This window comes from Erythrolamprus reginae, chromosome 1 (genome assembly GCF_031021105.1).
Source record: "Erythrolamprus reginae isolate rEryReg1 chromosome 1, rEryReg1.hap1, whole genome shotgun sequence".
NCBI classification, from domain to species: domain Eukaryota; kingdom Metazoa; phylum Chordata; class Lepidosauria; order Squamata; family Dipsadidae; genus Erythrolamprus; species Erythrolamprus reginae.
This window is the reverse complement of record NC_091950.1, coordinates 55,628,321-55,641,332: the sequence shown is the minus strand read 5'-3', so window position 1 is coordinate 55,641,332 and position 13,012 is coordinate 55,628,321. Positions and strand designations below refer to the sequence as shown.

General features: G+C 33.6%; 1 protein-coding gene across 3 annotated transcripts in view; it reads right to left on the bottom strand.

Moving 5' to 3' along the window:
* DICER1 (dicer 1, ribonuclease III) overlaps positions 1-13,012 on the bottom strand; it is a 62,842-nt gene that overhangs the window by 49,681 nt on the left and 149 nt on the right. Inside the window, exons 1-3 of one of the 3 annotated variants that reach the window (XM_070752886.1) lie at positions 12,764-12,885; positions 4,665-4,760; positions 3,559-3,623 (exon numbers count right to left, since the gene is read on the bottom strand). The gene's annotated coding sequence lies outside the window, so the exon portion shown is untranslated. Of the gene's footprint in view, positions 1-3,558; positions 3,624-4,664; positions 4,761-12,763; positions 12,886-13,012 lie in introns of those variants that run through there. The other 2 variants (XM_070752868.1, XM_070752878.1) reach the window with 2 other exon arrangements.

The following is a 13,012-nucleotide window of genomic DNA, read 5'->3' as shown; positions in this document are numbered from 1 at the left end:
TGTGCCTCCCCCCCGTTTTTGTGAAAGTTTTTTCAATTTATGGATAGTTTTGCTTGCAAAATGCAGTCTATTTTACTGGAGTTGGTGTGGGAATGGTACCTTGAACATTTCTGAATATAAGAAAAATATAAAGGAACTGAAAAAAATGATTCTTACTGTTTTTTTAACATCAGAAATAAGGCCTCCCCCCCCCTGGCTGCTTGCAACAATTTTCACTTTTTATTTTTTTATGCTCCAAATCCGAAATATTCTTTAAAATCTTACGCATTCATTTACTCAATTTAACAATGCTGATCATCAAAAAAATATTTGTGGGGGTGGGGGAAAAAATTTTTTCTTGGCAAAAAAAAAGTCACATTTACTCTGTTCGGGTCATATAGACCCGGATCAAAATGATTTTTTTTAGGTACTTGAATTTGGTCTTTTTGAAAACTTTTTCCACTGAAAAACTAGTTTGAACATTTATGAACATAATGATATGAAAATTGAACTGGAAAAATTGAGACTTATATTTTTATTTTGATCAAAAAGCCCCTCCCCCCACCCTTTTTGAATTTCGTGTCAATTTATATTTTTTAAGGCTACAAATCCCTAAGGAATTTTCCCCCAAAAGGTTTGATATACTAAATTGAACAATCCTGAACATAAGAAAAATATAAATGAACTGAAAAAAATGACTCTTATTGGTTTATTGTTTTATACTCGAGTATAAGCCTACTCGAGTATAAGCCTATTTGAGTATAAGCATGGAGGCCCATTTATGAGCAAAATAAACCAATAAGGATCATTTTTTCAGTTTAATTTTCATATCATTATGTTCAGAAAGGTTCAAGCTACCAATCCCACACCAAAATAGAATAGTAAAATAGAATGCATTTTGCAGGCAAAATTATCAATAAACTCAAAAGTTTTGATATACTAAATTGAACAATCCTAAACATAAGAAAAATAGAAATGAACTGAAAAAAAATGATTCTTATTGGTTTATTTTTGAATATAAGACCATATCATTTTATACTCGAGTATAAGCCTACTCGAGTATAAGCCTATTTGAGTATAAGCATGGGGGCCCATTTATGAGCAAAATAAACCAATAAGGATTAATTTTCTCAGTTCAATTTTCATATCATTGTGTGCAGAAATGTTCAAGCTACCAATCCCACACCAACTTTAGTAAAATAGAATGGATTTTGCAAGCAAAACTATCCATAAATTGAAAAAACTTTCACAAAAACGGGGGGGGGAGGCACATTTATGTGCAAAATAAACCAATAAGGATTAATTTTTTCAGTTCAATTTTCATTCCATTGTGTGCAGAAATGTTCAAACATGTTTCCAGGTGAAAAAAGCTTTCAAAAAGACCAAACATAAGCACTGCAAATGAAGAGTTTTCGGTCCGGGTCAGGGTGATCCGGGAACATAACATTAGGAACTTTTTTCGAACAGAACAGCAGGGTTAAACAAAGTTTATTTAAATTTAAGCTTAACTTAAATTTGCTTTTACTTCTGTATTTTTGTTTTTAAATTGACAATTCAACAGCAACACTGAGGCTAAACTGAACATTGGTAGTTCACTCATACCATCCTAACAGTCTCACAATACATGGATAAATATTAACGTATAACTTCTCGTTTCATTTTTTAAATCAAATTATTTTATTCAAAAAAATTAAAATAGAAAACTCCAAAAGATTGAAGTGAAAAAGCACTTTACCATCTAAAAACATGCTCTGTTACCATATATTCAAGACAACAATATAAATCAGAAAGCAAAAAGAAAAACAATAGAAAAAGTCTGGGAGTTTAGAGTAAATCAGCATTTAGTCAGCCAGTCAACTTTAAGACAAAAAGCAAAATGAAACAATACATTCAAAAAGTTTTAAGTTAAAACCCAGGCATACTTAGAAAACAAACTGCTGAAAGGAAGATGAATTTGCCCAATGACTTTCTGACCACTCCCACAATCTTCAAGATTCCCCTTCCCAGGTGGGTCCATAGCCATTAAAAAGTGATGATTCCTAAGTGCTCCCATTTAAATTCAGGAGGCAGCACTGCCAGCTTTGGCACCAAACTCAGCATATCATCAACAGGAAAAGGAAAAAATTCCCACCATTCAGCAGCCATCTTGGGGAGGACGACAAATTTTAACTTTTCTTATATTAGCACTCTAAGCATTTCTGGACATGAATCACTTTCTCATTAATTTGAAATTAAACAAGATACTTCTTGCTTATTTCATATTTCAAAAAATGTTCTTTTTTATTTCAGTAAAGAGCACTGATAAAATCTCTAAAAATAACATTTAGAAAACAGAGAACTGATCTGCATTTTATGTACAAAGTAAAAATACATTCAAAGAAATTCAAGGGGTTTAGATTTAGATTTTTTTTCTAAATTACTATCTATAATCTTATAATTTGGCATTCATAGTTCTCTCTTAGGAAGCTAAGACCCCGGGGACCATAAATCTTAACATCTGACATGCTCGAATTATGCTTGACTTGTATGTATGTTGTTGTTAGATTGGATTCAGGGTTTTTATATGGGGTTATTTTAGTTGGGTTATAACTGGGGTTTTATAATTATTGTTATATTTTACTTATTTTTTATCATTGTGCTGTTGCAGTCTATTGTTTTTTATTGTTGTAAGCCACCCTGAGTTCTATGGGATAGGACAAAACAAAAGTCAAATAAATTAAATTAAATTTTGCTGAGTAGAACAGAAATATCACTGAACGCCTTCTTATACTTACTATGCACAAAATTCTTTCTTTTTGATTAGTAGTAATGGGGAAACAAGAATTACACTGTTAGGTCCAATGTGCAGGAGCATTCAAGAGGCACATTGAAGAGATGTGGCACATCTAGGAAATCACTCTAACTTTAATCTTGACACAAATATTTCAGGCTGTCAAAAGTCTATTCTACCCCACAAAGGTTTTATCTGCCTCTCTTCTTATATAAAAATTCAAAAAGTATTATGCATAGGATGCTCTCCAATGAGCAACAGAATTTCAGCCTTAGTGAGCTAGTGATCAGGATGAGGTTTAAACAGATTGCTCATTCACCTATGCTACATTGACTTTCCAGACTTAATGGATTTTGTTTATAATTTAGAGACCATATCCAATTGTATGAACTAGTCATTTTTTGTTACATATTTTGCACACTATTCTGAAAAACATTAGAAAAAAAAGCTAAGTAGTAATATAATTTTGATACCTGCATATATATATGTGTTGCATATACAGGTAGACTTCAACTTACAAAAGTTCATTTAATGACTGTCTGAAGTTACAATAGTACTGAAAAAGGGAACTTATGGCTGTTTTTCACACTTATGACCCTTGCAGCATCCCCATAGTTACATGATCAAAAGTCAGATGCTTGGCAACTAACTCAAATGTATGAGTTGCAGTGTTTATAAATTACGTTTTATAAACTTCTGACAATTAAAGTCAATGGATAAGCCAGATCCAACCGTGTTACTAACTTAACAAGTACAGTGATTCACTTAACAACTGTGGCAAAAAAGGTCATAAAATGGAGCAAACTCACTTAACAAATGACTCATTTAGCAACAGAAATTTTGGGTTCAATTGTGGTCGTAAGTTGAGGACTACCTATAATAGAGAACATAATAGATAGGTTACAGAAGCATATCCATTTTTTTCATTATAACTTTTAAAGCAATTTTATTATTTATTGTTTAAAAGAGGGTAGTAATGAAAAGAAACACAGTGGCAAGCCTTACTTAATTTTGCTATGCTTTCTGTTTCTATCCCACTGTCAATTTGCAGCATTATAAGAATTATTTTGTTTTAAATACTCCTTGAAAAAAAGAGAATCTTTCATTTTCTTACAATAATGTCATGCTCTAGTTATACAAAGTTTTATCAAAGGTATAAAGAGAAGGGGACACTAAGTGTGGCGGTCTGGGCAGAATTATGCCCTATATTCAGGACTCTGAACCATAGATTATGATTGTGACTTGGAACTGACTGCTCAACCCATAAGAACATAGTTGAATCCATGTTGCAAGTAGAGACAGGGAAGCATACAATTATATTAAGAAATGGCTTTAGGAATATTTTACCTTTGAAAATAAGATAGTACTTCTTTTCAGAGATAGAATGATTTCCATAAGGATATTAACTTTACTTCATTACACTTGCATATTATGATTTTAAGTTACATCCGGCACTATAGTAAACTTGACTCTTCCTTTGAACTTTTTATAGAATATATATTTATCACATATCTACATATCTGTATATGTGATAAATCAACAAATAAAATAATTACAAACACTATTTTGTTTGTCTTACAGTCCTTTATATTTCAGATTAAAATATAAATTATTTTTAAATAAATATTCAAAGTGGTAAATCCACATTTTTCACAATAAATTTACATAATTTAATATGGACATATGGCATATAAAATTTCTAAAAACACAATAGACAGCTATTTTAGCAATAAACCATTCAACATAACAAAATGTTTCACTTACAAAGGCAATTTTGAAATAATAGCTACTAATTAATTTATATTCTCATTTCTTATAATAATTTTCTCTATGATCTATTTTTTCCAAATAAATTATTTTCTAAAATGTAATAATAAATTATTAATGTGGTACAGATTAACTATAATCAACTTACTGTATTAATTTCTGAGATCTCTGTGTATATATTTTCTGAACTGCATTCTGTCACCATTATATCTGCGTGTATGGTAATCACATCACTGCAAAGCTCCTGTTCATTTAACAGAAGAAAACTCTTGTTAAAAGACTTTAAAACATTTTTTAATAAAAGAAAAAAATTCAACTGCAAAAGATTATCATTGTCATTTTTCCTTTGACCAAGATTTAGACTAGTTATATATAATATTAATTTAAAACTAAAACTTGATTTTAAAGGAATAGACTCAAAAGAATTGATTACTAGTATATTTAGATGCATTCAACTATCTTTAAATACAATCAACATTTCCAATTAATTTTTTATCTTACAAAATCCCAAAGTTGAAGTCAATTAACACAGTAAACAGAATATATTCTACATTATAAAGCAGAACTTCAAATCAGGAAAACTAATTTAGTAGTAGATTGTTTTATATATGTATCTATATTTTTTCTCAATCAATTACAGGAATAGTGTGTCCCTATTTGTTTTATTGGGCCTCTTCAATAGTTTTCGATAAACATGATTTCTTTGAGCAAAATGGAACTCGCTATAAGAGCTGGGGATAGGAGAGGTTGTTTTCTAATAATTTCACTTTTTGCTCAGAGTGGAAAATTAAATCATGTCTTCTAGTGGAACAAAGGTTGGCCTGTAGCTCTTGATATGAGAGGTACTATGAGTCAGTCCTATCTTCCCTGTTTTTAACATCTATTGGAATCCCCTGGGAAAGGATATTTGGCAGCTTGGAGATTGATATCATCAACATGCTGCCAATACTTAACTATACATCCTTGGCCTGAAGGAGATGTTGTTCCAGTATCTAAAAAGCATGGTTGTTCAATCTTTTGGCTTGGCTGGGTCACATTGAGTGAAAATGAATTGTCTTGGGCCACAAATAAAATATAGAATTTAAAAATATTTATTATTTTGTGCCATTACTATCTAATTCTGCAAGCAACCCACAGGTTGGATACAGTATATTTGACCTAAACGCTGTCAAGACCTGAATGGGAGATAACAGAACTGAAGAGTTGCTGTCAATACAATGATAATTGGTATTGGTATGCAATCTCTATCTATTAAACAGCATGTTTGAGGATATTTCTGGATTCACACCACCTTCTTGAATAGAAGATGAAAGCTATGGCCAGAGAGATACATGACAGCTTCAGATACAGCACCAGTTGCAATGGTATCTGGGGCAAGAGAATTTGCCTGTAATAATTTAGTCTTATTACTCAGCCACATTACTATAATATATTCCATTTAGGGCTTCCCTTAAAAATTACTCAGAAGCTACAGTTGATCAAAAATGCAGTTGCCTGCGTTCTTTCTGCCCCCTAGTTTTGACAGAATTTTTTGACATTATTTTTGCCAATTGGTCTCTCAATATAATTTCAGATCCTGATTTTGACTTATAATGTCCTTTGTGGTGTGGCACATAGATTCCTGCAGTCACCAACTCCAACCAGTATTGGCTAGGAATAGAACGTCTAACAAGGAATCCCACATTTTCAAGTGCCGATGCTATGGAACAGTCTCCAGGTGAGATCAGATTAACCCCCTCTTATTTGCATTTTGTTGCAAAAAAAAAAGTACTTTTAGATGTTTTAAATTAATTTAACAAATAATTTGTAGAAGCAGACAGAAAATCTTTTAAAATGTGCCAAAATAAAAAAAGCAGCAGACAACTCGTTTATCTATAATACAGCAGTGAAATAAGTCTACCAATAGCTTTTACAATAAATGAGGTAAAGTTAGAAAACACAAAATTCTTGTTTTGTATCTGTAACAAATATCAGCATTGTTCCAAAAATTATTTCCCCCACAAAAGAAAACTGAATTTTCTTGGTTTTTTTTATTTGAAAATATTTCACTCCTCATCCAAAAAACTTCTTCAGTTCAATTAGAACTGAGTTCTGAGTTAATACTGAAGAAGCTTCTTGGATGAAAATTGGAATGTTTTCAAAGAAAAAAAAAGTCCAGTTGCCTTTTGGAAAAAATACCTTTGGGACAACCATGAGCTGGATTAAGAATCTCAATAGACAAATATCATCTTAACAATTTACTGTCAAATGAAGTGAGAAAAAATTGAAACTCCTCTACTTTTCAGATATTTGTATAAAGCACATTTCAAACATATAGTTATTATTTGTCTAATTATATATTTCACTGAAGAGAGGGGAAGCAACTGATCACAGCCATTAAAGACCAACAATTGCAATACTGTACAATCTTTTCCTATTTCTGAACATAGAAGTCTCATTGAGATTCATTTTTGCCTATCTTTGTATGGTATCTAAGAAAGTTAGTTGGCACCAAATTAGAAGCCAGGAAATTAATCCAGCCTTAGTCATGAAAGCCAACTGTACAACTTTGGGCCAGTTGTGCTCTTTCAACCCAGCACATCTCATAGGGTTATTGTCTTAAAGAAATTAGGAGTATAGCATGTGTTTATAATCTTATTTATAAAAATAATAAAAGTGGGATATAAATAAAGTATCTCAACTATTTTAAAATATAAACAAATCCATTGCAAATTCATTTATATTTGACAGGAATTTTGCCTTTTTTCAAGTAAAAATAGAAAACCTCAATTACAACAGAGAAAAGGATTAATCTAAGCATAATGTCTTCAATTTCTAAATACAATTAGATAATATGGATGCCAAACGTTTTGTCAAATCCTGATCTAAATATATCTTAAAATTTGTAGTTATTAGAGTAATATTTGGAGATTTGTTCTCAGAGCTTGTGGGTTGGTTTCTGAATGTTTCTTTACCAGGGTAAGTAAACATCTTCAGCGGAATTTGTTGTTGCTAGTTGCGGAGTCATGTCCGCCCCACTGCAACCCCATGGACAACATTCTTCCAGACTTTACTGTCCTCTACCATCCCTGGAATCCATTTAAACTCCCGCCAACTGCTTCAGTGACTCCATCCAGCCACCTCATTCTCTGTTGTTCCCTTCTTCTTTTGCCCTCAATATTTCCCAGCATTAGGCTCTTCTTCAGCGGAATGTAGGGGATGACTATATTTTTTGTACTGAAGGATAATCAATCCTAACACTGATTTTTTAAAACTATTTAAACATGCTAAATCTGTTGGCATTTGTGTTTTTTCCCTACAGAAATACTCTTCCTCTGACTGAATTTTTTCTGGCATCAGGATAATCTAAGAGAAGAGCTTATTAAGTGTATACACAGAGAAAAATGAATTATAAACTGTTTATTTTGAAGAATTTCAATCTCAATCGTCTGATCTAAAAAAATCTTAGAATTTTAACAATTTGACCATGATGATAATGGAAAATAAAGAACAAAGGTTACTGTATATGCAGATCATTCTGAAGAATATTCCACTGCTAAATCCTAATTTTTTTAAAAACATTAGATTTTTATGTTTCTACAACAACTGTGCAGCACTCAGCAGCATATGCATAAAACAAGGTACATATAAAGACTAATTTCCATGAGGAAGCTATTCTATAATATGGGGCTACCACAAAGAAGAACTTCCTCCTGGCTTCTACACACACACCCCTCTCTCATATCCCAAAAAATAGGAATTAAAAACATTTTTCTTGCAATATTTACATTGGATGAGTTCATTCTAGATGAAGAAGGTATCCCAATACTTTTTCTTCACTTCTTTAAATCTTAACTATCTTAGATTAAGAATAACTTAATCACATTTTTTAAGATTACAAGCAGAAATGGAGGAACAGTTAAATATCACTCATTATCTATTGAGATAGATATTAACAATATACAGTCAGTGCACTGTACATCTTGCAACATATACTACAATTCTCAAAAATTATTTGCAGCCATATATGGTAGATTGCAAGGATGAACTATCCGCAGTCGGCTGAATGGACAAAGATACTATGAAAAAGCACTCAACAGTGTTGAAAAAAGGCATATTCCAACAACATGTTTGGCAGAAATTTGGAATTGCACATTTCATTCTCCATCTCCCAGCCAATCCTCTGCAGATAACTGTCCCCAGAAATATCACAAAGGGCAAGGTTTCTTCCCTGCAATTGTGTTCAAAACCTGGAAAGAGAATGTTTTTTTTAATATGTGTATATGTTTACAGAGAGAAAGAGATAGCCATGGTGTCTCACTGCTCTATGCAAATTGAGGGACAAAACTGTTTTTCAAATTGTATCTGCTGTATATTTTCTACAATTTTGCCACTGTTCAATAGTGCTTATATTATCAATTCTCCAGTTTTGTGATGCTAAACAAAATCTGTTAAACAATATTTTAATTGTTCAATAATTAATTAAAAATAGTTATATCATGTGAATAATACTAGAAGACTGCACTGCTATTAAGATAACTCACCCTGTATTATGCAGCCCTGAAAAGGCTATAATAGATTCTCTGAATACGCTTTTCACATTAAAAAATGGCTGTTCTACATGTGATAAAACTGTTTAAGAAATTACCTATGTTGCATTTAAGAACACTAATAATTTTCTTCTGATAATCTGCAGAGAAGAAAAATGAATCTCTATATTCTTTTTAAAGCTTTTGTCCTATAAAGATGTCTTGCATAAATAAAACAAGAACACATACATGTGGAAAACTAACTTTTGGTATATCCTGTGGTCATATCCTTCCCTGTTAAAGGTACTGCCAACTTTGCAACAAGATATTTTAAATAAAGAGTGGATTGATAAAATCTGAATACAGTCAGCTTGCTCATTTTTTTCCACCTTGAATTTCCATCTCTGCTCTTAGATGCTGACATGAAATTTCATTGTAAAATGAAAGCACTTTCAATTTTCAGTCAAACATTTATTTTATGGCTAAGGCAAGCTTTTAAATTAACTTAAAATCCTGCTCCTAATTAACTGCAGAAAACCATATTCAACTTATGGTACAAAGCAATATTAGTCTTTAGTTTAGCTATTAAAATTGGTGGTGGGGAATTAAATGCAGAAAAATGTCTTCAAATTCTCTTTGATATTAAAAAGCCAAAACAAGTCTTTAGCCATCTTTTAGTTGTTTGAGTCTCTCTATTCAAAAATTCAAAATAGGATAAACCAAAGAAACATCTGCTTTGACTAATCTAAAACAAGAACTAAGGTATTTTCATTACAGCAAAAGATAACAGTACAATAATGTTTCATACCCATCTTATATAATCTTGTGCTGTAAGAATAGTTTTAGAAATTATCATTATGGTACACATCACCTCCTTTTTTTTCTTACTTGATGCAATAGATTATTAAAGGATGCCATACTATTTTTATATTTAAGTGATAATCAAAATGACTGTTTCTGATTATGATGCTATGTCTGCAATTATTTATTTAGCACTCCAATAATTGAGCTGTATTATAGCGGATTAGAATTTTGGGTTTTATTGAATGGTATACATTTTCCTTCAGTGTACATTTACTTCTCTTTTTCTCAAAACCCATTCCAGAGAATAGATATGTAGGAATGAAGAGAAGTATATTTGCATGGCACTGATCATATCCCCTTGAATTACTAATGATTTTTCCATTCTGTAAACATTTTCTTTATATATTAAACCTTCAGTTTGGGAAGGAACTAATCAGTTTGGAAAGGAAAGAATGCATTTATATTAGATGCAATTTTTTGTCTCTCTTAATAATAGGACTATCACATACATTCATTTCTCTGCAAATCTGTGCAGCAGGTCCAGGTTTTATCTTGAACTCAAATGCTTCTGCTAAACACCTACTTTGCAGTATCTTGTTTTGCAATTCTGTATCTGCTTTCCTAAGACACTGATTTGACTAAATTTCTTGGCTTTGTAATGAAAAAAACAAAGCATTGCATATTATAGCATATGTATATGTTCCTGTCTTAGAACAAAGTGTCACATTGGTCTGTATCTCATAGTCAAGTCAATTTAACTTGTAATCTAATATGAGATCACTAGCTTCTTCTCACTAACAGAATAACACAGTTGGAAGGGACCTTGGAGATCTTTTAGTCCAACCCCTGCTTAGATAGGAAACGCTAAACCACTGATGCCCAAAGTAAGCTTCTTAAAACCCACCTCTGCAGCCAGGCATGGGGGAACTGAGATACTCTTTCCCCCTAGGCCTTTACAATTTTATGCATGGTATGTCTGTATGTATGTTTGGTTTTATAATAAGGGTTTTTAACTGTTTTAATATTGGATTATTATATGCTGTTTTTATTACTGTTGTTAGCTGCCCAGAGTCTACGGAGAGGGGCGGCATACAAATCCAATAAATCAAATCAAATCAAATCAAATTGCAAATAAGACAACATATACTGTATACTGCATTTGTATTAATAAAACATTCCTAAGAAGGCATTCTTCTACATTGCTCAAAAATCAACTGAATTTAATTTAAAAATAATTACAAAATACAACCATCAAAGAGCACTTATGGGACTTTCCTTGGAAATCAAATTGAGTATATAAGAGTTTACATTACTTGAAGCTCGATTTATATATTAAAAACAGCACGATCAAAATTCAATCTTCTAGGATTTCACATATTTTAAAACATAATTTGAAGCATTAATTCAATATATATTTACGTACAGAATTTCAAGAGATAAAAGCATTGTTTAAAATACTCTACAACTGACTGTTATTTCCACTGTGTTAAAGAGGTCATTTCCAATTTTCCAAACAGACAGAAGGCAACTAGAAACCAGAAACAACAAACTGTTACCCTGATAGGCATAGTTTGTTCAGTGGCAACTTGAAACTGAATACAGTATAGATGATAAAGAAAAGTTAGTTTAAGAAATGCAGTAGTGGAAAAATACTTGCAACAATGTCCTGAACTAGACAGATTAAAAAAAACCTGATATGGAGTGAAATAGATCTAAAATAGGTTTAGTAGATGTTCTTATATATACACTGCTCAAAAAAAGTGCTCAGCACAATATAACTCCAAGTAAATCAAACTTTTGTGAAATCAAACTGTCCACTTAGGAAGCAACACTGATTGACAATCAATTTCACATGCTGTTGTGCACATTCAACTTTGTACAGAACAAAGTATTCAATGAGAATATTTCATTCATTCAGATCTAGGCTGTGTTATTTGAGTGTTCTCTTTATTTTTTTGAGCAGTATATTCCAAAGCTATCTAGATACAAATGCTTGGGGATTCTCTGTAGTCCCATATGTTATATTGAGGCAATGTCTCTTGGAAACTATACTAAGAGAAGCATCAAAAAAGAGTAAGGGAAGGAAACTGGAAAAAAGAGAGAAAATAGAATTTTCCTATGTTCTGGCCCAGAACATAAAAAAGGACAGCTAATCTCCCTGAATTAAAGAATCTCTCTAAATTCGTTGTCGAATGTCCCTCTTCACAATCCACAAGAAAAGATTAACTTAACATTGCAAATAGGGTAGGTCCTGATGCAGCTTTTCAGCACTCTTAACAAGGCTATTTACTCCTGAGAGGAGTTAATAATGCCGCCTCGAACTTGAAAGAAAACGGCGGCAATTGTTGCGTTTTCCACCCCCACCCCAATTCACCGCACCCAGATGAGCGAGATCGGTATGAAAAGACTAGCATAACTGGCAGATGTTATCGGGGGGGGGGGGAATCACTACCCTCATCCCAAATTTCCTCCAAGATTAATCAACGCCAAACTTACTATAACACAAAGACATATGTACCTGGATTAACCGTTTGTGTGGTTTTTTTTTTTTAAAAAGGGGGGGGAGGGATGGTCGTAGAGAAAGAGAAGGGGGGGGGGGGAACCACGGAAGCTCTTTCCAAACCGCGCCACCTCCGGGGGGAGGGGGGAAAAAGAGAGGACGGCGGGTAACTTAAGGCAAGGCCTCGAATGCACCCGCTTGGGTGGGAGACAAAAGACTGCTGCTTTTTCCACACGGTTTCCCCCCCCCCCCCGAGCCGGCGTTCCCAAGTGGCGCCTAGTTGAGGAGAGGAAAGAAAGGCGAGTCCAGCCAGCATCAGGTGCCGGGCCTTCGGCCCTCACGCCGGGAAGCAAAACCTGGAAAGCTCCAAGTCGATCCAAGGAAGCGAAAACAAGAGGCGTGGAGCCACAGCAAAGGGCCAACGGCGCCTCCTACCTGCCAGGTGGGACAGTCCGGAGTTTAACCCGGTTACAGGCGTCGCCTCATTGTGCCCGCCATTGGTGGTGCTGCCGCCGCCATTTCACCTTGGTCGCCACCGCCTCCTCCTCTCAACTGTCAGGTGCTTCCATTTACCTGAGGCCGGCTGCGACAAGCTTCCTCCCCGCCCCCGCCAAAAAAAAAAGGGGGGGTTCCCACCCCCACTTTCGTCCAGAAGGCCCAATGCACCGTCGGCGCAAAACCGCT